The following is a 26,918-nucleotide window of genomic DNA, read 5'->3' as shown; positions in this document are numbered from 1 at the left end:
TCGGTCGTCCTTGATCCTTACCACATTCCACGTCCAAGGCTGACCTTCTCAGGCAGGCGGCAGTCTCTCCGTCTCTCCTGCTCACATTCCCCTGTAATCTCGTCAGTGTACAGATTGTGTGGTGTATTTTTTCCCAGATCAGATTATGTTTTTGGGTGTTCTTGATAGCGTCCCTGTGACGTCCTCCCCCAACTTGATGTTTGTATCTTCTATGGCCTATGTGGAGAATGTGTTTTCTTGTATTTGTCCATGAAGTGCGATCTGGTTTGTCATCAGTTTGACCTGAGCAGACTGAATCTGTTTGTTCTGAATGAGAGTGTGGGTCATGAAAATACTATGTGTGCAATTTTGAGGTCTTACATTTAAACTAAGTCATATACATTTAGCATATGAATGCATCAGTAAACACCATGACTACAATCCCAGTCAATCTTATCGATGCACTGTACTTCTACATTCATTTGATAAATGCTTTTTGTTTAATCACTGTCGAACATATTCAGTAAATATGAACCTGCTAAATTAAATAATTGACCTTCTGTCCCGTAAGTGTTTAAAATAATGCCAGCAATCATAATACAATCCTTCAATATTCATGTCTGGTGTGGCCATTCCCTATAAGAAGGGAAGGCCGGAGAGAGGGGACACCTTTCCCTTTTTGCTTTTTGGGGAGACTTCTTTTGACATCAGCATGTGACGAGAATAAAATCTCTTTCTCACCAAAATGGCTGTGTCAGAGAATTTCTTTCCATCACCAATTCTGCCATGCTCCACGACCTGTCCGGAGGGAAGCTGAGCCAGACCCACACATCAACAACAAAATATACCACATTTTTGGCATTTTGCTCCATTGAGGGTCTCAGGGTGCGGGGGCGCAGGCGTTCAACAACCGGCCGGCTGAACTTCAAGTGAGATGCTTTTACTCACAATGGGTGTTGTGCGCCTGTGTCCAAGCGGTCGGGGCTTTTGGGGTCGTGAAAGAGAGCTTGTGCGTGTGGGTCTGCTGGCTGATTGGTCATGGAAAATGTCCCTGTGTTAGTTTCAATTATTGAGAAGCCTCTATAATGATTAAGACATTCAAAGATGCCAAACGCTTTTCTCTTTGGCGGACTGCTCCTCGCGAGTGACAAAGACAATCTTGGCTGGGTGATTCATTTGTGCAGACTTGTCTCGTTTTTGACAAAAACTGTGCACACCGCGGCAAAAAGATCAATGGCGGTTGATGAATTTTAGTGGATAAAGCACAAAGGATTAATTTAAAAAAAAAAAAATCAAGTACGTATTGCTCTTATTTATTTATGAACTTTGTACTGTCTTGGTCGGGTGAGAGTCAATGAACCTCCGGTGGCTCTGCACTGTTTTGTGCTCGTGTGCATAGTTTCACCTCATCCAAACATTTAAAATACATTTAATGCATCCACCCAGGGTTACACGGATCTCGATCAGTGAACAAGCGCATGCTGCAAGGAATGCATCTGCATCTTTGGCTTACTATGGGCTTAAAAAGGGAGAACGTCACAACCCACTTTTCTACCAACAAGCCCAGGAACATTTAGTTCTATCTCTAAATGCAAAAAGAAATTGTCATGATCCGTGTCGGTCATGGCAGGGCTTTGTTGTAATTTTCACGTCCAATGCCTTGTCCTTGTTTTTGTTTACCCCGGTCAGCTGAGTAGGGGCGTTTCCCCTCAGCTCTCCGTTCCCACCAGCCACGCACCTGTTCCCCGTTAGCCCCGCACACCTGACTCCCATCTGCTCCCCTAATCAATGGACTACTTAACCACCCCGTGCCGACAGCTCCGCGTCGGTGCATTGCCCCATTTGCGGACAGCACTGCCATTGCTTTGCCCTTTCCTCATGCCACCGTTACTCTTTGCTGTCATTCCTGATCATAGCTCGTAGTCACTTGTTATTGTCCCCGTTTCACAGTCTAGTTCAGTTCTGTCCTGTCGCGCCCTTGTTCGTCCTCATTGTTTTGTTATTTTGTCCCTAGTACCTTGTTGCCTTTTGGTTTCGTTTTGTTGAATAAATTCCCTTTAAATTACCCTAATCCCGGGTTCCTCGCATTTTGGGTCCACCCCCTCCTCGCCGACCGGCGAACCTAACAGAATGCACCGACCAAGAAAGGACCCAGCGAGAGGCTCACGGCGGCGTCATGGGCGCCGCCCCTCGGACAACCACCCTCTTCAGCCTGCCGACCAGCCCCGTGCCTTTCCGTTGGTTCAGCCTTCCGTACCTCGTCTGACTCTTCTCCCCTTGGCAATGTAAACGACTACCCCCCAGTCATCCCTCACCACCTTATAATAGACTCCGATTTGGCCGACGATTTTGAGCACCAGGTCCCTCACGTTCTGGTCGACTCAGATCACGAGGATGACTTCGAGTATTTCTACCATCTTTTAGACACCCAGCGCAACCCGGACTCACTCACAGTGACCAGATTTCAGAACTCCAGATCTGCTTTTCTCACTTGGCCGAAAAGGAGGAGCAGCTGCAGGCTGCACTGGCAAAGATTGAGGAGGAGGCCGCCACCGAGAACCCAGCACAGAAGAAGATCCAGGAACTGGAAGCTCAGATCGCTGAGCTGCAGGAGGATCTGGAATCGGAGAGACAGAGTCACAACCAGGCTTTTGATGAGCTTAATGACCAACTGGAGCAGGCCAAACGGAACAAGATGTCGGTGGAGAAAGCAAAGCAGGTTCTCGGGAGCGAATGGGACGAGGTGCAGATCGAGCTCAAGACTCTGATGCAAGGCAACTCCGATTCCGAGCATCGTCGGAAGAAGGCGGCGTACCAGGTTCAGGAGCTGCAGGTCAAGCTTGGAGAGAGCGAACAGCAGAGGCAGGAGATGGCTGACAAGATGGCCAAAGTGCAGTCTGAGCTGGACAATGTCAGCAGCCTTCTGACTGAAGCCGAGGGTAAGAACATCAAACTCAGCAAAGACCTTTCTTCAGTGGAGTCGCAGCTGCAGGATGCACAGGATTTGCTCCAAGAGGAGACTCGTCAGAAGCTGAGCCTCTCCACTCGCTTGCGGCAGCAGGAGGAGGGCAAGAAGAACATGGAGAAGCAGGTCTCCTCGCTTCGGGACCAGCTGGCCGACATGAAGAAGGCTGATAGGGATCAGGTCCCCCGTCTCGGCTGCGCCTGGCCCGCCTGCTGCGCCCGGTCCGCCGCCGCCTCCATGTCAGCTGCAGCAACCCATGCCATCTCCACGTCAGCTGCACAGACCATGCCGCCTCCACGTCAGCTGCAGCAACCCACGCCGCCTCCACGTCAGCTGCAGCCACCCACGCCGCCTCCACGTCAGCTGCAACAACCCACGCTGCCTCCACGTCAGCTGCAACAACCCATGCTGCCTCCACATCAGCTGCAGCAACCCACGCCGCCTCCACGTCAGCTGCAGCAACCCACGCCGCCTCCACGTCAGCTGCAGCCTCCAGCGCCGGTCCCTCATCAGCTGCAGCCTCCAGAGCCCCACTCCGCCTCACTGCCAGCTGCTGAGCCCCGTCTGGGATCCCCGCAAGCGGCTGAGCCCCGTCCCGGCTCCCCGCCAGCCGCTGAGCCCCGTCCCGGCTCCCCGCCAGCCGCTGAGCCCCGTCCCGGCTCCCCGCCAGCCGCTGAGCCCCGTCCCGGCTCCCCGCCAGCCGCTGAGCCCCGTCCCGGCTCCCCGCCAGCCGCTGAGCCCCGTCCCGGCTCCCCGCCAGCCGCTGAGCCCCGTCCCGGCTCCCCGCCAGCCGCTGAGCCCCGTCCCGGCTCCCCGCCAGCCGCTGAGCCCCGTCCCGGCTCCTGAGCCCCGTCCCGGCTCCTGAGCCCCGTCCCGGCTCCTGAGCCCCGTCCCGGCTCCTGAGCCCCGTCCCGGCTCCTGCCGTCCCGGCTCCTGAGCCCCGTCCCGGCTCCTGAGCCCCGTCCCGGCTCCTCGCCGGCGGCTGAGCCCTGATCTGGCTCACCGCCGGCTGCTGAGCCCCGATCCCGCGTCTTGCCAGCGCCCCAGGTCCATGTTCAAGCGGACCACGTCTTGCGTCCGCCCCAAGTTCACGTTCCGACGGAGCACTTCTTGCGTCCGCCCCAAGTTCACGTTTCGGCGGAGCACTTCTTGCGTCCGCCCCAAGTTCACGTGGAGGCGGAGCACGTCGTGCGTCCGCCCCAGGTCCACATTCCGGCGGAGCACGTCGTGCGTCCGCCTCAAGTCCACGTTCCAGCGGAGCACGCCGTGCGTCCGCCTCAAGTCCACATTCCGACGGAGCACGTCCTGCGTCCGTCCCACGTCCACGTCCCAGTGGAGCACGTCGTGCGTCCGCCCCAAGTCCACGTTTCGGCGCAGCACGCCCTGCGTCCGCCTCAAGTCCTCGACCCGACGGCGCACGCCCTGCGCGTCCCAAGTTCCTGCCTCGGCGGTGGCCGACGACCCACCGCCGCGTCTCGTCTCAGCCTCGGCGGCGCTCGACGACCCACCGCCGCTCGAGCTTCCGGCGTCGGCGGTGGAAGACTACCCACCTCCGCTTCTCGTCTCCGCCTCGGCGGCACTCGACACCCCGCCGCTGCTCCAGATTCCTGCACCGGCCGAGGACAACGACACGCCTCCGCTTCTCGCCTCTGCCTCGGCGGCCTTCGACGACGCGCCACCGCTTCTCCTCTCTGCCTCGGCGACGTCCGATGAACCACCGCCCCTTCTCGCCTCTGCCTCGGCGGCCTTCGACGACGCACCGCCGCTTCTCGCCTCTGCCTCGGCGGCGTCCGATGAACCACCGCCGCTTCTCGCCTCTGCCTCGGCGGCCTTCGATGACCCGCAGTCGCTCCCGGTTCCTGCCCCGGCGGTGGACGACGACACGCCGTCGCTTCTCGTCTTTGCCTCGGGGGCGCTCGACGATCCGCCGTTCCAAGTTCCTGTGTCGGCGGTGCCCGACGGCCCGCCGCCATTCCCAGTTCCTGTCTCGGCGCCCCCCGACGGTCCGCTGCTGCACCAAGCTCCTGCCTCGGCTGCGCCCGGCGTCCCGCTGCCGCTTCTCGTCTCAGCCTCGTCGCCGTACTTCATGCGGCGATCTGGACCTCCCGGACGTCCGCCCGAATGGCCACGGCGGGACTTGCAGGTCTGGCCACCCGGACGGCCGCCTGAAGGGCCACGAAGGGACTCACTGGTCTGGCCCCCCGGAAATCCGTCGAGCGCGTGCCGTGGTCCCCTCCCGCCCACCCTCGTTTTTGGACAATTTTTTTTTTTTTTTTTTTCTCCTTGTTGTTTTAGGACGTCTGGGATCCGTCCCTTTAGGGGGGTTACTGTCATGATCCGTGTCGGTCATGGCAGGGCTTTGTTGTCATTTTTCACGTCCCATGCCTTGTCCTTGTTTTTGTTTACCCCAGTCAGAGTAGGGGCGTTTCCCCTCAGCTCTCCGTTCCCACCAGCCACGCACCTGTTCCCCGTTAGCCCCGCACACCTGACTCCCATCTGCTCCCCTAATCAATGGACTACTTAACCACCCCGTGCCGACAGCTCCGCGTCGGTGCATTGCCCCATTTGCGGACAGCACTGCAATTGCTTTGCCCTTTTCTCATGACACCGTTACTCTTTGCTGTCATTCCTGATCATAGCTCGTAGTCACTTGTTATTGTCCCCGTTTCACAGTCTAGTTCAGTTCTGTCCTGTCGCGCCCTTGTTCGCCCTCATTGTTTTATTATTTTGTCCCTAGTACCTTGTTGCCTTTTGGTTTCGTTTTGTTGAATAAATTCCCTTTAAGTTACCCTAATCCCGGCTTCCTCGCATTTTGGGTCCACCCCCTCCTCGCCGACCGGCGAACCTAACAGAAATACTTGTAAACATATTTCACTTAAAGGATTCCTATTTTATCAATGACATTATGTTGCGATGGCCCCCAGTGGCCCCCATTAATATGTTAGGGTCCCACAACAGGTGTTCCATCAGACGCACACAATAGCCTGTGTGTGCTAACTTCAGCTCGCTTCCAGAAACGTCTGTGACTGTCAGGAATTAAATCTGGCATCAGCCGCAACGTGCTTCCTTTTTAAATGCTCGTTTATCACAGTTGTGCTGCTAAAGGGAGGTTTACATCGTAGGACGTAATTTTGTGAAATGCCCCCATGGTCCGGTCCAAGTTGGGGTCGCACGCATTGCTCCGTGTGCGGCGGGTACAAGTCAAGGTAGTACGGTAGAAACAATATAAGACAAAGTCGCCGCCTGAGCTTTGACTTGACGAAACCAAATTTGTCTTTTTGTGTCCTGCAGACGTCAGACAAAATGATCTCTGTTCTGTGAAAGGGGAGCCAGATTTGACTCACATCAAAAAGGAGGAGGAGGAGGAGATCAACAAGTCACCAGTGAACGTTGTCCATATAAAGACTGAAGATAAAAACAAGGATGAGAGTGAGGACAACAGAGGGGCGGAGCCTCCAAGCAGCAGCTCAAGTCATCACGTGACAACAGAAGGTGATGAAGACCACTGGGGGCCATCACAAGTACATAATGAGGACACATTATCAGACGCTCATGACAATGATGATACTAATGATGATGATGATGATGATGGGCAAGCCAAAGGTGAAAGGGCATGTCACACTGACTCATTCACTTCAAAGCTGTCTATAAAAGGACACAGAAAAACACACAGTGGTGAAAACCCTTTTTCCTGCTCGGTTTGTGGCAAAAGCTTCTCTCGAAAGTCTCATTTTGTAAGGCACACAAGAATGCACAGTGGAGAAAAACATTTTTCCTGCTCAGTTTGCGGAAAAGGTTTCTCTCAAAAGGCAAGATTAATAGCACACAAAAGAATGCACAGTGGAGAAAAACCTTTTTCCTGCTCAGTTTGTGGGAGACGCTTCTCTGTAAAGTCAAATTTAACTTGTCACACAAGAACACACACTGGAGAAAAACCTTTTTCCTGCTCAGTTTGTGGCAAGAGTTTCTCTCAAAAGTCGCATTTAATAATTCACACAAGAAAACACAGTGGAGATAAACCTTTTTCCTGCTCAGTTTGTGGCAAAAGCTTTGCTTATAAGCCAAATTTAACTTGTCACACAAGAACACACACTGGAGAAAAACCATTTTCCTGCTTGGTTTGTGGTAAAAGCTTTTCTCAAAAATCTAATTTAACAAGTCACACAAGAACACACAGTGGTGAAAAATCTTTTTCCTGCTCAGTTTGTGGAAAATGCTTCTTTCATAAGGCAAATTTAACAAGCCACACAAGAACTCACAGTGGAGAAAAACCCTTTTCCTGCTCAGTTTGTGGCAAAAGCTTTTCTTATAAGCCAAATTTAAAAAGGCACACAAGAACACACACTGGAGAAAACCCTTTTTCCTGCTCAGTTTGTGGCAAGAGTTGCTCTCGAAAGTCTCATTTGATAAATCACACAAGAACACACACTGGAGAAAAACCATTTTCCTGCTTGGTTTGTGGTAAAAGCTTTTCTCTAAAATCAAATTTAACAAGTCACACAAGAACACACAGTGGAGAAAAACCTTTTTCTTGCTCAGTTTGTGGAAAATACTTCTCTCAAAAGGCACATTTAACAGAACACACAAGAATGCACAGTGGAGAAAAACCTTTTTCCTGCTCAGTTTGTGAAAAATGCTTCTCTCAAAAGGCACATTTAACACAACATACAAGAACACACAGTGGTGAAAAACCATTTTCCTGCTCAGTTTGTGGCAAAAGCTTCTCTGTAAAGTCAAGTTTAACAGATCACACAAGAACACACACTGGAGAAAAACCTTTTTCTTGCTCAGTTTGTGGAAAATGCTTCTCTCAAAAGGCACATTTAACAGAACACACAAGAATGCACAGTGGAGAAAAACCTTTTTCCTGCTCAGTTTGTGGTAGACACTTCTCTGTAAAGTCAAATTTAACTTGTCACACAAGAACACACAGTGGAGAAAAAGCTTTTTCCTGCTCAGTTTGTGCCAAGAGTTTCTCTCAAAAGTTGCATTTACGACGCCACACAAGAACACGTAGTGGAGAAAAACCTTTTTCCTGCTCAGTTTGTGCCAAGAGGTTCTCTCGAAAGTCGCATTTACGAAGCCACACAAGAACGCACAGTGGAGAAAAGCCATTCAGTTGCAGCGTTTGTGCTAAAAAATTCGCCACTAAACAGCATGCGAAGATTCACAATTGTGCTGGTGAGAAAAGCAGCGATCCTTGAAGCTAAAAAAAAAAGAAAACAAAAAACTGAAGGAACTGACTCTTTGTGGTAAGATGTAAATTTTGATTTTGAATAAAATATGATATATTGAATTTTGCAAAGCTTTTTTATTGACACTAAGCCAATGTGATCCGTGCCAGAAGAAGCAACGTGTCTGAGTGATGATTTTTTTTTTGTGTGTTTCATCAAACATGTAAATAAAATTAATTGCCTTTGCCTGGAACAACATTTTTTAACGTTATGCTTTTCAGTTGTCTTTTTAATCGTACCTAATGGAAACGGTGTGAGAAGAAACGGTGCTTATGAAATCGGGCCTTCCACAATCATCAATAAAATTACTTGTTCCACTTGCTCAACTGGCCTTCATTACGCTGTGTGAAAAGGTGAAAAACTGAACGAGAAGTTGAACTATAAAAAGAACCAGAAAGAGAAATGCAAATAGTCTCAGTTTCTCTCAAAGGTTTTGTCAGGAGTTGGCAACTTGATGGCGACTGGAGTCAGCGCTGGTTTTCTCGCTGTGTTTGGCTTGCTCGTATATGTATGGTCCATTGAACATAACTCAAACTCTTCAAATATCCCCTCACATACATTTAATATTACACTTTCTGAATAAATTTCTGACTGGCTAAATCCACTTTCTAGGTTGAGCTCTATCAAGCGTTTGGGGTTTGTTGCTAAGCAGAATCTCACTTTGGAAAAACTCATTTTGTCAAATCTACCAAATATTTTTTTTCATGCTCTATTATATTTTTTATACATTGGATTATTTATATATTGATATAGGGAAATATTAAAATTTAAAATTGCCAACCACATACAGACTTAATTCAATTAAGAAATATAGAAACATTTTATAAATATTGAACTAATTGAGAGGAGTCGTGATCTTGAAATAAAAATTGAATTATAAAAAATACTGAAAAATTAATTCAATAACCCGACCCTGGATGAGCGGCAGAAAATGGCTGGATGGATGGAATAATTTAAATTGCACACATATTCAAAAGAACAAATATGTTAAGAAATATTCAAGTGTGAAATAAAAAGGTTTAAATTGTTGATAATCTTACATATTAAAATAATTGAATAAATATTGTATTACATAAGCAAGCTTAAATATAAATTAAAATAAATGAAAAAAAAAGTCGTGTATTTTTAAATGGCCTAATTTAGATATGGGAAGTAATTCTCTTTATGAAACTATGAAGGGACTGGAGCTCACAGAAGTGACCAGTCTTGGTTCTGAAGTTCCGATGTAACCAGATACTGCCCTGAGAGAAAATAGGCCTGAGCATTGTTTATGGTGGGGGCAATTCTCTCGCCAGGTCAGTGACCTTCCAGGGTATGAGAGTAATTTAAGGTGGTCACGAGTAGACTGGTCGTATCAAAGGGGAGACGCATCTGCTCTCCCTCTGGGGGACTTTTGGAGGGAAATCCCGAAGACTAGCGTGATGGGAATGCATACGCAACAAGGGAAAATTAGATATTCATGTCCTATTTGGGCATTCCCTGTAAGAAGGGAATGTCTGAGAGGGGGCTCAAGTTTTTGGGGAGACTTCTTTTGACATCAGCATGTGACGAGGATAAAATCTTTTTCGAACCAGTTCTTTTCCATCGGCTGCCTCTCCGGAAGGCAGCAAGGACCCACACTTCAAAGACAAAATATACGACATATTGAAAGAAAAATAATACTCAAATATTGAAATGAGTATAGAATTGAATGAATAAACAACAAAGAAATAAATACCTCCTGGAAAATATCATTATTTATCAACATTTGTCAAAGCACAACATTTCGATCAGATTGAGTTCTTTCTTGCACATTCTTAAGCAATCATAATTTTTTTACTTTTACTTTTTAAGTTACTTCAGTGCATTTCACACCTGAGCCTTCAGGGAATTCCTACTTCGTCCTACTTGAATGAATCCACATCAAAATACCATCATTTATGACACCACGGCTGGACAAATAATATCCAGAAACACACTTACGCACCACTGAGTGAGTGTTGGACGATATAGCTTCTCTTGAAAGGTCCGACTTGAAAATTTCCTTGCAAGTGGATCTGAAATTGAATCCATGCTTTTCCCCCCTCCGGCCATTGTGGTTTAAAAAAAGCAAGAATATATTTTAGATTTTCGAACGGTCGCCAATTACGACTTTCGGGTGTGTTCATTCAGCATAGCGCTGCCCCCTCACGAGTGAGTATCCAATCACAAAACGCGTTCATCACCCTCAGCGTAAGGCCAGCGAGAAGGCTCACTGTAACCAACTCGTGATCTGATTGGCTATCGCAACCGTCTAACAAATATGAAAGCTCATTGACTTTGACAGAAGAGATGCTCGCACAATTGCATCTTAAGGCCTCGGAACGCATAATGCGTGCTCCTGCTATTGTGAAACCTGCCCGGCAAGACGAGCGAGCGGAATTCCGATTGGATTCAAAACTCTCACCTAAAAATACAACGCTCAGCTATAATATGACATCAATGCGATGATTATGATAATTTTTTTTTTTATTGATTATGTTCGGCCAACAGAGAAGGCCTTGAAGGCCCACCACTGCGTTACTTAATAGCCTAAATTAAACTTTACTTTCATGAATAGAGTTAAAGTTATGCTTTATTGTAGGATTTATGTAATTAATAGCCTTTGATGGACTTTAGTGTACTTAATGTAAACTGGTAACGCTGAAAAAACAAAACAGACAGCAATTCAAGTTTAAACCCATATACGTGAAATGCCCTTTAGAAATAAAGTATATTTTTGCACACATTGCACCGACATTGAGTTCCTCCAGATCGACGCTGACCTCAATGATGAAGAGAGCCAATCAAAAATCCCAAAACACAAGCAAACAGGAAAAAGTGACAAACAAGAAAGCTGGCAATGTGAAGAGTGTGAAACAGGTTTGTATTTCCATACGTTGTAACTTATGGACGGTAATAATTCTTCATTTCTACTTCTAACATAGCACAACTGTGGGTCTGGTGAATGTATAATCTTGCGTTGAGCCGCCACTACAATGAGTTACGATTCTAATGCAGTGGGCCTCAACATAGTTTACGTCAGGTCAGGGATTTTTACAGGGGTCCCCGACTTATCAAGGGATGGATATACAGGAATGGGTCCCGGTTTAGACGAGATGGCGCCGAGGAGCAACATAAGGGGAGTCCACATCTGTTCTCGTCTTGAGGGTTTTGGATGGCCATGTAAGGGCAAGTAGGATGAGAAGGCACAGAACGCTTGAACTATTTACAAAGTCGTTACACTGCCCTCCCCTTTATCAAGAACCTCGTCCCGAGGGCGTCATTCAACAAAGTCACTGAGGTGACCCGGTGGTCTCCTCTGTCGCTGAGGTTGCCCCGAGGCATGTCCGCTCGGAACAGCTAATGTAGCATCAGGCGATGAGTCCTCAACTGTAGCCGCCTATGGGGGTGGGAGTGGAGGTACAATCCGCCCTCTTGGAGGGGTGGGATTCGAAACCCACTGTGAATGTGTCCGCGACCCAAACTGCTGCTGTGGAACGGCATCACCTCTATATGGGGCCAGTCTGTCTCTGTGGAGGGCTACCCGTCTGCCACCAGGTGGCAGCTGCACCCTATACACCACCTCTCCTATCCTCTCCAGCACGCCACACGGCCCCACCCAGTGCCTGTCCAATTTAGGACACCTGCCCTTTTTCCTTTTTGGGCTGGACACCCAAACCAGGTCTCCAGCCTTAAAGTCCGTCCCTCTGGCCTTCATGTCATAATTCCTTTTCTGCCTTACACCTGCCTTCTGTAAATGGTCGCGAGCAAAGGCATGTGCTGACTCCAACCTGTCTTGGAGTCTCCTGGCATATTCCGGTGGCACGGCTGGTGTATCAGGGGTCTGCCAAAAGCCATTTCCACCGGTGTCCGTAGCTCACGCCCCAGCATGAGCAGGGCAGGTGTACATGAAGTGGAATCTTGTACAGCGGACCTGTAGGCCCACAAAACCAGAGGGAGATGCCTGTCCCAATCTCGTTGGTGCTCCGCTGTGATAATTGCGAGTTGTTTTGCCAAGGTCCTGTTAAAGCGCTCAATGAGCCCATCACTTTGAGGATGCAGAGGTGTGGTGCGCGTTTTCCTCATGCCCAGTCGCTCACACATTGCAGTGAACACAGCCGACTCAAAGTTTCTCCCTTGGTCGCTGTGAATGACCTCAGCTGCCCCAAACCTTGTAAACATGCCTTCCACCAGCGCGTCTGCAACAGTCTCTGCTTCTTCGTCGGGGATGGCATATGCTTCGGGCCATTTCGTAAAATAGTCCATAGCAGCTAAGACATAACGATTGCCTTTGTCAGTGCGTGGAAATGGGCCCATTATGTCGACCGCAATCCTCTCCATAGGAGCGCCCACTGCTAGCTGTTGGAGGTGGGCACGAGACCGGCCTGGTGGACCCTTGTGCGCTGTGCAGAGGTCACAACGGCGACAAAAGTCCTCAACATCTCGCCTTAGTTGACCCCAATAGAAACTTTGCCGCAGTCTGCGAAGTGTTTTCGACACACCAAAGTGCCCTGCCCCTGCAGGCCCATGAGAAGCTTTCAACACAGCCTCTCTCAGAGCCCTGGGGACGACCACCTGCCATCTATCCTCACCAGTAGCAGGCTCCTTCCAAGCTCTCTGGAGCACCCCATCCTTGACCTGAAGAGTCACAATCTTTGAATACAGTCCTTTAGTGACAGGCGAGTGTCCAGCGACCTCCTCCCACTTTGGGTTTTGACCCGACTCGACCCACTGTAATACAGGTCGGAGGTCAACATCCTGTTGCTGCTGCTTCCTCCATTCAGATGCGTCCACAACCTGCACCTCCCTACATACGGGGTCGACATGATCATGCGCGGGACTTTGCTCATCACCACAAAGTTCCTTCTCTCGGGTCTCTCTGTTCCCGCAGAAGCGGCTCCCAGCAAGAGCACAAGGGCATCGAGACATAGCGTCAGCGTTGGCATGGCGATTTCCAGCCCTGTGCTCCACTTGGAAGACACATGGTGCCAGTTCTTCAAGCCAGCGTGCAATCTATCCTTCAGGCTCCTTAAAAGACAATAGCCACTGAAGTGCCGCATGGTCAGTGCGTACAGTGAAGGGTCAACAGGACAGATAATATCGAAAATGGCTAATGGCTCTCACAATTGCCAGCAGTTCGTGTGACACAATAACGCCCTTCAGCCTGATTCAAGGTTTTGTTGAGGTATGCCACTACTCTCTCCCCGTCTGCCCCCACTTGACTCAAAACCGCCCCAATTCCGACATTGCTGGCATCAGTGTCCAGGACAAACGGCAGGTTGGCGTCTGGGGGAACGAGAATGGGTGCCTCCGTCAGCACCTTCTTTAGCGAGCTGAAGGCCCGTCTGCACTCGGGAGTCCAGTCAAAATCAGTGTCCTTCCGCTGCAGGTAGAAAAGCGGTGCAGCTAGACATGAGAAACCCTGCACGAATCGCCTGTAATAGGATGGCAGCCCAAGGAAGCTCTTCAGTTCACGCGGTTTGCTGGGAGTAGGCCAGTCCCTCACGGCTCACACTTTCTCCTCCAAAGTGCTAATGCCTTCCCCTCCAACTTTGTGTCCCAGGAACTCAAGCTCTCTTCTCATGAAGCAGCACTTGTCAGTATGAAGCTTCCGACCCGCAGTGGAAATCCTTTGTAAGACCCGGCGCAGGGCCTCCAAGGCTGCATGGAAAGAGTTCCCATGGACCAGGATGTCATCCAAATAGACCAGACATTCCTGTCGGGGGATGCCAGCCAGCACCTTGTCCATAAGCCGCTCGAAGGTAGCTGGAGCATTACACAGGCCGAAACAGAGAACTCGAAACGGCCACAACCACCTGTCAGTACAGAAAGCAGTCTTTGGCCTGGCTTCAGGGCTGAGGGGCACCTGCCAATATCCACTGCGCAGGTCTAATGAGGAGAACCAGGACGACCCAGACACCAGATCAAGAGTCTCATCAATGCAGGACAGTGGATAGGAGTCTTTCTTGGTCACGCTGTTTAAGGGTCTATAGTCCACACAGAACCTGTTCTTCACTGTCTTTTTTTTTTTTACCATGACAACCCCTGAGGCCCAAGGGTTGTCAGATGGCTCAATGATACCAGCTTTCAGCATCTCGTCAATTGCGCTGTCCGCATCTGCCTGATGTGCAAGGGGAAGGCGGCGGGGGCGTGCTTTGATAGGTCGTGCATCCCCCGTGTCAATTTGGTGCTGCACCAAGTCTGTTCGGCCCACCTCCTCTTCTGTCAGCGCAAAAATTTCCTTAAAGTCCCACAACAGTTGCCACAGCTCCTCCTGTTGCTTGGGTTCTAAACCATCACCGTTGCGCTTCCACACTTCACGCACTGCCGTCACTCTGTCCACTCCACCTGTCATGGACCACGGGGCCGGGGAAGAGGAATGCTCATCCATGTGGGCATCTGATGTGGGTGGAGAAGTCATAGGAGCCAGCGGTTCATGGGTGGGTTCAGACTCCTGCTGTGCAATGGCTGCGCTCGACGTCGGAAGGAATGACTTTTCAGGCTGTGTCGGGCGCACCATTTCAACTGTGGGGCGTCCTGGAAAAGCCAACGTGTTCCTCCCCAGGTCAAGCACGCACTGGGCTGTTCGTAGAAAGCCCAGTCCTATGATGCAGGGGTTCATCAAAAGTTCATGCATAGTCCCCCCACTTGGATAGTCACCACCCCCCATTCCAAGCATAGGGGTGAGCTCGCCAGTCACTGTTCGAAGCTTGACTGACGTAGATTCCAATCGTGCCCCGCCTGGGAATACATCAGGCCTCAACAGTGGAGCCGGTGTCGACAAGGGCTACACAAGGAGACCCCCCAAGTGAAATGGGGACATAACAGAAATCCCTTGCATGGGTCCAGCCAACCACCCTCACAAACTCTGCAGTATCACCTGCTTCTGGGGAAAATGGAGCTCCTCTCCCCCATCTTTGTGGTTGGGTTCCGTCTCCAGGATACAAGGCGTGTTGGGACACAGGTGCAGGGGTCTGCGGTGTCCACTCTACACAGACGCCGGCCCGTTTCCTTGACCATCTGCCTTCTTGGGGCACCGCACGCTAATGTGCCCAGGCTGGCCACACACCCAACAAACTGGAGGGCCCCGTCGGGAATGAGCACTACTGCGTGGCGACTGCAGTGTGCTAGTGCAAATAAGCTCAGCCAGCTCATCCACCCGTAATGGTTGCTCTTGGATTTGGTCCACCGGTGTGGCAGAGCGCACAACATGGCCGTCAACATGGTCAATCCGTGTGGTGTCCCCTATGACCTCTCTCTCCACGGCCAGCTCCAGTGCCTCCTGAAGAGTACGGGGATGCGCCAGTTGAGTCTGTATGCGCAGTTCTCTTGGGGTAATGGCCCGTATAAACTGGTCCCTGGCCAGCTTACTCTGCACATCAGCCGGCATATGGGCATATGCACGCCTTGACAGGGTTTCAATGTCATTCGCTAACACACGCAGTGGTTCACCACCCTGTCTTTGCCTGTTAGAGAGCTCCGAGCGTAGAACATTAGGTTGACTGCATTGTCCAAAACGCCATCTTAGGGAACCAACAAAGCGCCATAGTCATCTCTTTCGGCTGGGCTGAGCAATAACAAGCAGGACAAAGCTTCCTCCGTAAGACACATGGCCAGCTGCAGTGCTTTATCCCTCTCAGTCCAGCCAGCAGCCCGTGCCAAAAGTTAAAATCGGGCATGGAAGGCCTCCCAGTCTGCCCTACCGGAGTATTTTGGAGTCTTGACAGGCTGATGACGACAATGGCGACCGTCAACGTCGTTCGCGCTTGCTCCTCCCCCAGCATTCAATGAGCCGAAACCAGCATCGAACGCCAGCTTCCTTGCAGTCCGCCTCAGGTGGTTAACATGCTCCGAAACACTTTCGGGGTTCATATCACGGCCACGTGCGCCATCGTAAGAATTGTCCACCACCTCCTCCTTGACTCGCGGGCGGCCGCCGTAACTTTCTTTACTCGTTGCCATACTGTCGTTATCACTTCTGACACCAGTGTAACGTTGTATAATAAATCATGCCGATTTGTCCATCAGCGATCACTTTTATTATTAAGCCAGAAACGGCTGCTGTTGGCCGCAACCACGCCGATCAGAAAACTAAAAAAACAACAACAACAACATAACGTTCACTCCCGTCGCTTCCCCGCTGCATTCACAGCCTCCCCAGAAAAGAGGAAGACACAGAACCCTTGAACTATTTACAAAGTCGCTACAATATCAGAAAGTGCCAAAGAACAAAAGACGACTTGACAAAACTAAGCTTGACGACAAGACAGGTCAGAAAACAGGGACGAGAACGTCGGAGAGCGACAAAGACAAGCGACAAGCGACCAACCAGAAATGAAAGCAACCAGGGAACTAAATACAAACACAGTGTAGCTGCCGTCAAAGGCCAATCTAATTTATTTCATTCCTTTATTTCATAGTTTAATGTGGTTCAAAAGTACATATTTTGTGTTTAAAATGTTAAGTAAGGTATAATTGTCAGGTGTTTTGGTTTAAAATCGTAGTAAAGGGGGCAACTTGTTTTTTCTTCCACATGTATAAACTGTTGTTTAGGGACATGGGCATAGATGCACACAATGGCCAGAAGAGGCAATGTACCCTGAAGCGAAGGCAAGACGACAAGTCACGTTTGTGTGAAGATTTGTAAACCTTTATTCCTTTTGAGTGAATGTAGCCAATGAGGTGCTATTTACTTTAAGTTTCTTTATTGTTTTGTGAGCTGTTATGTATTTGTGGTCTGTGTTGAATCACGTGGTTATGCGTGACGTCATCAAGCAGCGCGTGCGGTTGAGCAATGTAAATGAGAGCTCTTCAAGTCTTCCTGTTTTGCTTCGTTGTAATTAAAAAGTCATCCGTCTACACCTGAGCCTTCATTCATCCTTACTCGAATTAATAGTAGAGGATACAACAAAAGTGGCGACGAGGACGTCTGAACCTGCGACGTTTTTTTTTCTCTCTCTCGGGGTGGACTTTGCGTTGAGTGCGGAGGAGAAGTGGCGGCACAAGGTTTTTGGAAGCCGCGGACATTAAAAGTTTTGAGGAAGACAGTCAAGTAAGTGGCAGGCTGATTAACCAGGCGCAGAATGGCGGGAGTTATCGGCTCGATTGGCCCCTTTGACGAGGACGTTGAGCAGTGGAGCTCGTACACGGAACGTTTTGGCTTTTTCGTTCAAGCTAATGCTATTGAGGACGAAAGGAAAGTACCAACGTTTTTGAGTGTGATGGGCCCGAAGACATTTACTTTGCTTCGTAGTCTGGTACAACCAGCTGCTCCGGGGAGGAAAACATATGAAGAGATAGTGGGTGTTCTCACTGGACATTTTTCACCAAAACCTCTTGTAATTGCCGAGAGATATAGATTTCACAAGCGCTGTCAAGAGGAGGGGGAGTCCGTAACCATGTTTGTGGCAGCTTTGAGAAAGCTAGCTGAACATTGTGAGTTCAAAGAGGTGCTAAATGACACACTCAGGGACAGACTAGTGTGTGGATTAAGGAATGAAGCAGCACAGAAAAAGTTGCTGACTGAAAGTGACCTGACCCTGGAAAAGGCTATCAACATCAGTGTTACAATGGAAATGGCGTCCAGAGAGGCTCAGCAACTAAATGCTACAGGAAGAGTGCACAACGTTGCCGGCAGTCAGAGCAGCTCTCCGGGACCGTGCTATAGGTGTGGTAACACAGGTCATCTTGCATCTACCTGCTGGTGTAAAGAAATGGACTGTCGTCAATGTGGCAAGAAAGGACATGTGGAAAGAGCATGTCGGAACAGAAAAACTATGGAAAAGAGTAAGAAACGGGATTTAAAAGACAAATTCAGAAATAAAAAAAAAGTGTACACTGTAAAAAATGACAAAAGCTCATCTTCTGATGAAGAAATGAACGTCAACACAGTGCGTATAATGAATGCAGATGAAAGCTCAGATTGCTATTGGGCTCAGACTAACCTAGAAGGGCATCCAGTTAAAATGCAGATAGACACAGGGTCCAAGGCATCACTAGTGTCATATCAGATCTACAAACGGTGCATGAAACATGTTCCTTTACGCCCCTCTGACACTGTTTTCAAGGCATATACAGGACACAAAGTGCACATTAAAGGAATGACCGATATAACGGTTGAGTGTAACAGTCAAACTGCTAAGCTACCAGTGTATGTTACGAGAGGAAACTTTGCACCAATCATGGGGCGTGTGTGGCTGAAAGCATTACGTCTTGATTGGCAAGAAGTCAGACAGTTGTCAAACGAGAATTTACAACTGCAAACCATCCTTGACAAGAATGAGGAGGTTTTCCGACCGGAGTTGGGTAGCATGAAAAATATCACAGTGAAACTACACATTAAGCAAGGAAGCAAACCAGTGTTTATGAAGGCTAGGACAGTGCCTTATGCCATTCGTGACAAAGTCGAGGCAGACTTGGAAGCATTGGTCAAAAGTGGAGTGCTGGAACCTGTTTCAACAAGTGAATGGGCAACTCCCATTGTGCCAGTACCCAAAAAGAATGGAGGAATACGCACATGTGGAGATTTCAAAGTGACTGTCAATCCGGTGTTGAGTGCAGAGCAATATCCACTCCCACTGATTGATGATTTGTTTGCTGGACTGAGCGGTGGACAAAAGTTCAGTAAGATTGACTTAAACCAAGCATATCTGCAAATGCATGTGGAGGAAGAGTCACGTGAAATACTAACCATAAACACTCAAAAAGGACTGTTTAGGTATTGCAGACTGCCATTTGGTATTACATCGGCTCCAGCAATATTTCAGCGTGCCATGGATCAAATTCTCAGTGGATTACGTGGTGTACAGTGTTATTTGGATGACATACTGTGCACCGGAGCAACCGATGAAGAACATCTTCAAAATTTGGATGCCACACTGCAAAGATTACGTGATTATGGACTCAGAGTTCGCAAGGAGAAATGTGACTTCCTGAAACCATCTGTGGAGTATCTAGGGCACGTCATCGATGGGAAAGGCCTGCATACGTCACCTTCAAAGATCACAGCCATTGTGGACGCCCCGCCACCTGAGAACGTGAGTCAGCTGCGATCTTTTCTCGGATTGTTGAATTATTATGGAAGGTTCATACCGAATTTAGCTTCACTGCTACGACCGCTACATGAACTGTTATGTCAAGACAAGAAATGGAAATGGACTAGTGAATGTCAACACGCATTTCATGATGCTAAAAATGCATTAACCACGTCTAAGGTGTTAACACATTTCAATCCGTCATTACCAATCCAACTGGCATGCGACGCGTCACCCGATGGAGTGGGTGCTGTCATCTCTCATGTGTTTCCAAATGGTGAGGACAGACCTATTGCGTTTGCCTCCAGGACATTGAACAAGGCAGAGTCAAACTATGCTCAACTGGAACGAGAAGCACTGGGCATTGTTTTTGGCGTGAGAAAATTTCACCAATACTTATATGGAAGGAAGTTTACTCTGCTCACAGATCATCGACCTCTGACAACTATCTTGGGACCACACACAGGAATACCATCTCTGGCAGCTTCGCGTCTCCAGCGATGGGCTTTACTGTTGTCGGCTCACTCCTACGACATTAAGTATCGGAAATCAGTCTCTCATGGCAACGCAGATGGACTTTCAAGGTTGCCACTCCCTGTCACGAAACATGAGTCGAACACCGTGGACATCTTCTACTTCAGGAGCGTTGAAAGAGCGACTATAACTGCATCCCAAGTGAAAAAGGCGACACATACTGACCCTGACTTGTCAGTGGTTATGGACATGGTCATGAATGGACGTTCAGTAGGTGATAGTGCTACACTGAAACCTTACAGTAATAGGAGGTGGGAACTTACTGTCCAGTCCGGGTGTCTGCTGTGGGGAAGGAGGGTCATCATTCCACAGTCACTGCGTGCTAAAATGTTGGAGCAGCTTCATGCGGGACACAGTGGAATAGTGAAAATGAAGGAGATGGCCAGAAGCTACTTTTGGTGGCCAGGGCTAAACAAGGAAGTCGAGCATATGGCCATGAGTTGCCCATCCTGTCACAAAACCCGTAACAATCCTCCAGCAGCACCACTCCATCCATGGGATTTTCCTCAGGACCCTTGGTATCGGATTCATATCGATTTTGCGGGTCCATTTGAAGACAGAATGTTCCTGATTGCTGTTGATGCACACAGTAAGTGGCCAGAGGTGGCTATAATGAAATCCACAACTGCCGAAAAGACAGTTGAGGAATTGGGAGAAATCTTTAGTAGATTTGGTGCTCCTGCCCAACTTGTTTCAGATAATGGCCCTCAACTTGTGTCAAAAGAAATGTCAGACTTTCTGCATGTCAATGGAGTACAGCACATCAAGTCAGCTCCATACCACCCTGCAACGAATGGGTTAGCAGAGAGGTTCGTGCAAACACTAAAAAATGCACTTAAAACATCACAAGGACAAGGAACGCTCCACCAGAGACTACATGAGTTTCTTCTCAAATACCGGACCACTCCACATTCAACTACCAAGACATCACCCGCCAGCCTGATGTTCAACAGAGAACTACGGACCAACTTGGATCTTCTTAAGCCTGCAGCAGTGAAAGACATTGTTCGGGCAAGTCAAAGGAAACAAATAATGCAACGGGACATTCATGCAAAAGACAGAGTTTTCACACCAGGAGAGAAAGTGCTCGCAAGGAATTATCAAGGCAAAACTAAGTGGATTCCTGCTACTGTGATTGCCCAAACAGGACCTGTCTCCTACACAGTTCAGTCAGCTGATGGTGTTTGGCGCCGCCATGTGGACCAACTTTTAAGGGCGTCTCCAAGCACCCCTGAATTGTCTGTGACTATCGATTGTGACAAAAATGTTGAGGAATGTTTACCTGAACCCTGTAATGTACCTTTACCTGTGGCAAATTCCGTTAGCCCTGCTGTTGTTCATGGTTCAGATAAATCTGTGGAAGAGAGCGCACCAGTACTAGAACCTAGTCATATGGAAAAGACTGCTGTAGCGCTAGAACGTCGCTATCCTACTCGGGAAAGGAAGGCACCTGATCGTTTGAATTTGTAGGTCAGAAAGGTGTTGGGAAAAAAAAAAATGTTCTGAGTTGTTGGTGTTTTCTTACCTAGTTAAAGAGTCTAAAGAAAAAAAGCTGAAAAAGGGAATTTACTGCTTCTGATGTAAGAGGGGAGGAGATGTTATGTATTTGTGGTCTGTGTTGAATCACGTGGTTATGCGTGACGTCATCAAGCAGCGCGTGCGGTTGAGCAATGTAAATGAGAGCTCTTCAAGTCTTCCTGTTTTGCTTCGTTGTAATTAAAAAGTCATCCGTCTACACCTGAGCCTTCATTCATCCTTACCCGAATTAATAGTAGAGGATACAACACCGTGCGTCACCATTAACGTGAAAGGCTTATATTTTTCCGGTAGCCCTCTCATAATCATTGCCATCATCAACCCTTCGCTCGGCGCTTCACCCGCGCGTCTCAGTGCCGTGATAATCTGTTCAGCTCTGATGACATGTTCAGTCACGGTCTCTGTGTCCGCTTTCTTCAGCGCCGTCATCGTAATGTATAGGGAGACAATGCGGGGCCTACCTTTGCCGATATAGTGTTCTCTCAACACTGAGGGTTTCCGGGCCCTTGTCTTTTGTGTCTCTGAATATGAGTTGTTAGCGCCATTTCACAAATGTTTATATTTTTATGGATAATGATTGCAAATATTTGTTTTTTGCCATTTATATGTTTGTGAGAAGAAATTATACATTTCTTTGTCTTTTGTAATTATTTTGATTTGTGGAGTGAAATGTGTCAACGTTAGAGGGCGCAATTCTTTATTTACTGTAATGCACGAAGAAGAAAGTGTTTTTTGGTTGAAGAAGAAATAAAGATGATGGCGAAGGAGCAACACGGTCTTTTTGCCGTGCTTCGACCATCAGTGTTTGTTCACGCGTAGAAAGTTGTTTTTATTCGCCACCAAACGAAGAGGTTTAACAACGAAAATAAGAAGAAACTAATTGAATCTAAAATAACCTCTACACATAGCATTTCCATGAGCTGCCCTCACATTCACAGCACTTCATGGACAAATACGACGAAGCACATTCTCCACATGGGCTGTAGAGGGAAATATACCAAATTGGGCACTGGAGGACTCACACAGACGCTATCAAAAGAAACACATTCCGAAAGACAGAACAATTGGAGATCGGAGCTCATGCACATACACATACACACAGACAAATACATACACCTGCACATACACTTGCACATACACGCGCACACACCGACAAGATTACAAAAGAATGCCAGCGGAGAGAGAGACGGAGGGACTGCCCGCCGGAGAAGTCCAGCCTTGGCGTGCCAGTCTTGGGGACCAGACGGGAATCAACTATCCAGACGATGACTAACCTGGGGAGGACCTTCCCTTGGACGTGGACCCGTGCCGTGGGAGGGAGCGAGGACGACTGATTCAACCTACATTACCCTTGACATAAAAAAACTCCTATAAAAACTGAAGCTGGGCTGAAAGATGGCGCGCATTTTTCGACTGTGCTCGCCCGAGTGCAGTTTTCTCGTGAGATTAAGAAAAAGACGCCCAGATATCTGTCTTTGTATTATTTCCTGAACTCCAGAAATTGAAGAAACTAAATATCGGAACTCTAATCAGTTGTTGAGTCTTTTTTTTTACCCTTTTCTTCTTGAGCACAAAAAACGAACACGCATTGGAGTAAGTTTGGCTTTTAAAGGTTGATTTACTAACTACTTCTTATTTCCACGGTGACCCAACTCCAACAATAACAAGACAAATATTTGTCATCTCATCAATATTTGCACAACAGAGTACTGAGTTTCGAGATCCTCACTATAATAGTTCTCAAAATTATATTTCTTATCAATTTAGGTTAGTTAAGGGATATTTTATTTACAATCTAATATCAATCTACAAAGACAGAAAAACAATTGGTGGTGGGGGGGAGCGAATCTTTTTCTTCTTGGTAGGGGCGGGCGTGAAATAATTGAGAGGCACTGCGAGTATATGCCGACATTATATTCATACAATCTTGCAGCCCGAGTGAACCACAGCATTGTTGCAAGTTCGGTCGGAGAAACGTAAACCTCCCACTGCTGTTCCAGCAGCGGCTTCTCGGGGCATAGGCGGAAGTGACGCGAGAGATGACTCGCCAATGTGGCGTTAATTTAGTTATTTTGTTAATTTTTTTTATCAACCGAATTAAAATATTATATAAAATAAATATTAAAATAGAACAGCCAGGTGTAAAAAAACCCACTGAGGAAAATAAATATATTTGGAAAATACGCGCTTAAAGCATGACGTCATAAGCAAGCGCGCAGCTTCCGAAGGACCTCGACCACATCCACCGACCCGTCCACACCGGAACAAAAGCAGTCCACCGCTAAATTCTTCTAATTTAGTGTGGAACTGACTGTAATTTTCTCAAAGGATGTCCAGTGCTACTCTAAAGGACTACGACATAATTCATTAAGTCTTTGTGTCCCGATAACCTCATCTTCGCGCGTTGATGCTTTTCGGCGTAGTTAGCTTAGCTTGCTAGCCGCTAACGAAAAGAGGCACATCGCCAAGCAGAGATCAAGTGCGTATTTTTTGGAATTATCATTTGAAAATGTGTGAAAGAACGACACCCAAGTACAAAGAGGAACTTTGTGGAATAAAAGAAGAGAACGAGCAACATCATCAACTGCTGGACGAAGTTTGCAACCAGCCTCGTGTTGTGCTACACAAAGCAGGTTTGTCCACGTGTTACTCTCATTTGCTTTGTATAGAACGACTTTCTTTCATTAGAAATATGCATCACAACATTAAGTTGTTTGGGGAAATCGTTCAAGGTTATTGCCGTTTTATTTTTAAATATTGCCTTTTACTTGCAGGTCTGCTGAGCAATTGTTTATGTCAAATGTAATCAGTGCAGAAAATATATGCCAAAGAATAACCAATAGTGGGGGGTGAACTCCATGTTTTTCCCCAGTATAAAATTTACATTTAAAATAACAAAATAACATTTCCTGGTTTTTATATTTTGTTCAAGCAATTCCTTACGGAAGGAATTCCGCCTGACTCTAAAAATGTGCACACTGCCGCGAAAACGTCAATGGCGGTTGATCAATTTTAGTGAATAAAACACAAAATATATAAATATTTTTTTTTTAAATCAAGTACGGATTGGTCTTATTTATTTATGAACTTTTTACTGGCTTGGTCGGGTGAGAGTCAATGAACCTCGGGTGGCCCTGCACTGTTTTGTGCACGTGTGCATCGTTTCACCCCATCCAAACATTTAAAATACATTGAATGCATCCATCCAGGGTTGCACGGATCTCATCAGTGAACAAGCACATGCTGCAAGGAATGCATCTGCATCTTTGTCTTACTATGGGCTTAAAAAGGCTGAACGTCACAACCCCCTTTTCTACCTACAAGTCCAGGAACATTTAGTTCCTGGTAATAAAGTTCCTGTGGCCCAGGTGGTTTGCATCACCCCCACAACTCATAGTTCCTGGTATTTTATCCAAATGACAATGATGATGTATCAGTGGGAGGTCTTGTGTTACTTTGTTACTCATTACTGACACCCGAAAGCTGTTAAGCGTCATTGCTGTTCCAAAATAATTCAGTGAACTCTTAAAATATTATGGTGTATCTTAGTTGAATTTGAATACATATTCCAAAAACGTCTGTGACTATGTCAGGAATGAAATCGGGCATCAGCCGCAACGTGCTTCCTTTTTAAATGCTCGTTTATCACAGTTGTGCTGCTAAAAGTAGGTTTACATCGTAGGACGTAATTTTGTGAAATGCCCCCATGGTCCGGTCCAAGTTGGGGTCCACGCATTGCTCCGTATGCGGCAGGCACAAGTCAAGGTAGCACGGTAGAAAATAAGACAAAGTCGCCGCCTGAGGTTTGACTTGACCATACCAAATTTGTCTTTCTGTGTCCTTCAGACGTCAGTGAAAACGATCTCCTTTATGTAAAAGAGGAGCCAGACTTGACTCACATGAAAAAGGAGGAGGAGGAGGAGGAGGAGATCAACAAGTCACCAGTGAACGTTCTCCCTATAAAGACTGAAGATGAAAACAAGGATGAGAGTGAGGACAACAGAGGGGCGGAGCCTACACGCAGCAGCTCAAGTCATTACGTGACAACAGAAGGTGATGAAGACCACTGGGGACCATCACAAGTACATAATGAGGACACATTATCAGATGCTCATGACGATGATGATGATGATGATGATGATGATGATGGGCAAGCCAAAGGTGAAAGGGCATGTCACACTGACTCATTCACTTCAAAGCTGTCTTTAAAAAGTCGCAGAAAAACACACAGTGGTGAAAAACCTTTTTCCTGCTCGGTTTGTGGCAAAAACCTCTCTCGAAAGTCTCATTTAGTAAGGCACACAAGAACGCACAGTGGAGAAAAACCTTTTTCTTGCTCAGTTTGTGGCAAAAGCTTCTATCAAAAGTTTGATTTAACAATCCACACAAGAATGCACAGTGGAGAAAAACCTTTTTCTTGCTCAGTTTGTGGCAAAAGCTTCTCTCGAAAGGGACAATTAACAAGGCACGCAAGAATGCACAGTGGAGAAAAACCTTTTTCTTGCTCAGTTTGTGGCAAAAGCTTCTCTCAAAAGGCACAATTAACAAGGCACGCAAGAACACACAGTGGAGAGAAGCCTTTTTCATGCTCAGTTTGTGGCAAAGGATTCTCTGAAAAGGGAAATTTAACAGCACACACAAGAACACACAGTGGAGAAAAACCTTTTTCTTGCTCAGTTTGTGGAAAATGCTTCTCTCAAAAGTCAAGTTTAACAGAACACACAAGAACACACAGTGGAGAAAAACCTTTTTCCTGCTCAGTTTGTGGTAGACGCTTCTCTGTAAAGTCATATTTAACTTGCCACACAAGAACACACACTGGAGAAAAACCTTTTTCTTGCTCAGTTTGTGGCAAAGGATTCTCTGAAAAGGGAAATTTAACAGCACACACAAGAACACACAGTGGAGAAAAACCTTTTTCTTGCTCAGTTTGTGGAAAATGCTTCTCTCAAAAGTCAAGTTTAACAGAACACACAAGAACACACAGTGAAGAAAAACATTTTTCTTGCTCAGTTTGTGGAAAATGCTTCTCTCAAAAGTCAAGTTTAACAAAACACACAAGAACACACAGTGGAGAAAAACCTTTTTCCTGCTCAGTTTGTGGTAGACGCTTCTCTGTAAAGTCATATTTAACTTGCCACACAAGAAAGCACAGTGGTGAAAAACCATTTTCCTGCTCAGTTTGTGGCAAAAGCTTTAATGTAAAGTCAATTTTGACAGATCACACAAGAACACACACTGGAGAAAAACCTTTTTCCTGCTCAGTTTGTGCCAAGAGTTTCTCTCAAAAGTCGCATTTACGAAGCCACACAAGAACGCACAATGGAGAAAAGCCATTCAGTTGCAGCGTTTGTGCTAAAAAATTCTTCACTCAACGTATTGCTGAGAGACACGATTGTGCTGGTGAGAATTGCAGCGATCCTTGAAGCTTAAAAAAAAGAAAACAAAAAAACTGAAGGAACTGACTCTTTGTGGTAAGATGTAAATGTGATTTTGAATAAAATATGAAAAATTTACTTTTGCAAAGCTCTTTTATCGACATTAAGCCAATGGGATCAGCGCCAGAATAACCAATGTGTCTGAGTGATGATTTTTTTTTGTGTGTTTACATCAAACATGTAAATAAAATTAATTGCC

The sequence above is a fragment of the Idiotropiscis lumnitzeri genome, chromosome 2 (assembly GCF_059441095.1).
Source record: "Idiotropiscis lumnitzeri isolate Australia: NSW breed Sydney's pygmy pipehorse chromosome 2, RoL_Ilum_1.0, whole genome shotgun sequence".
NCBI lineage: Eukaryota > Metazoa > Chordata > Actinopteri > Syngnathiformes > Syngnathidae > Idiotropiscis > Idiotropiscis lumnitzeri.
The sequence above is the reverse complement of the archived record's forward strand: the minus strand, read 5'-3'. Positions refer to the sequence as shown.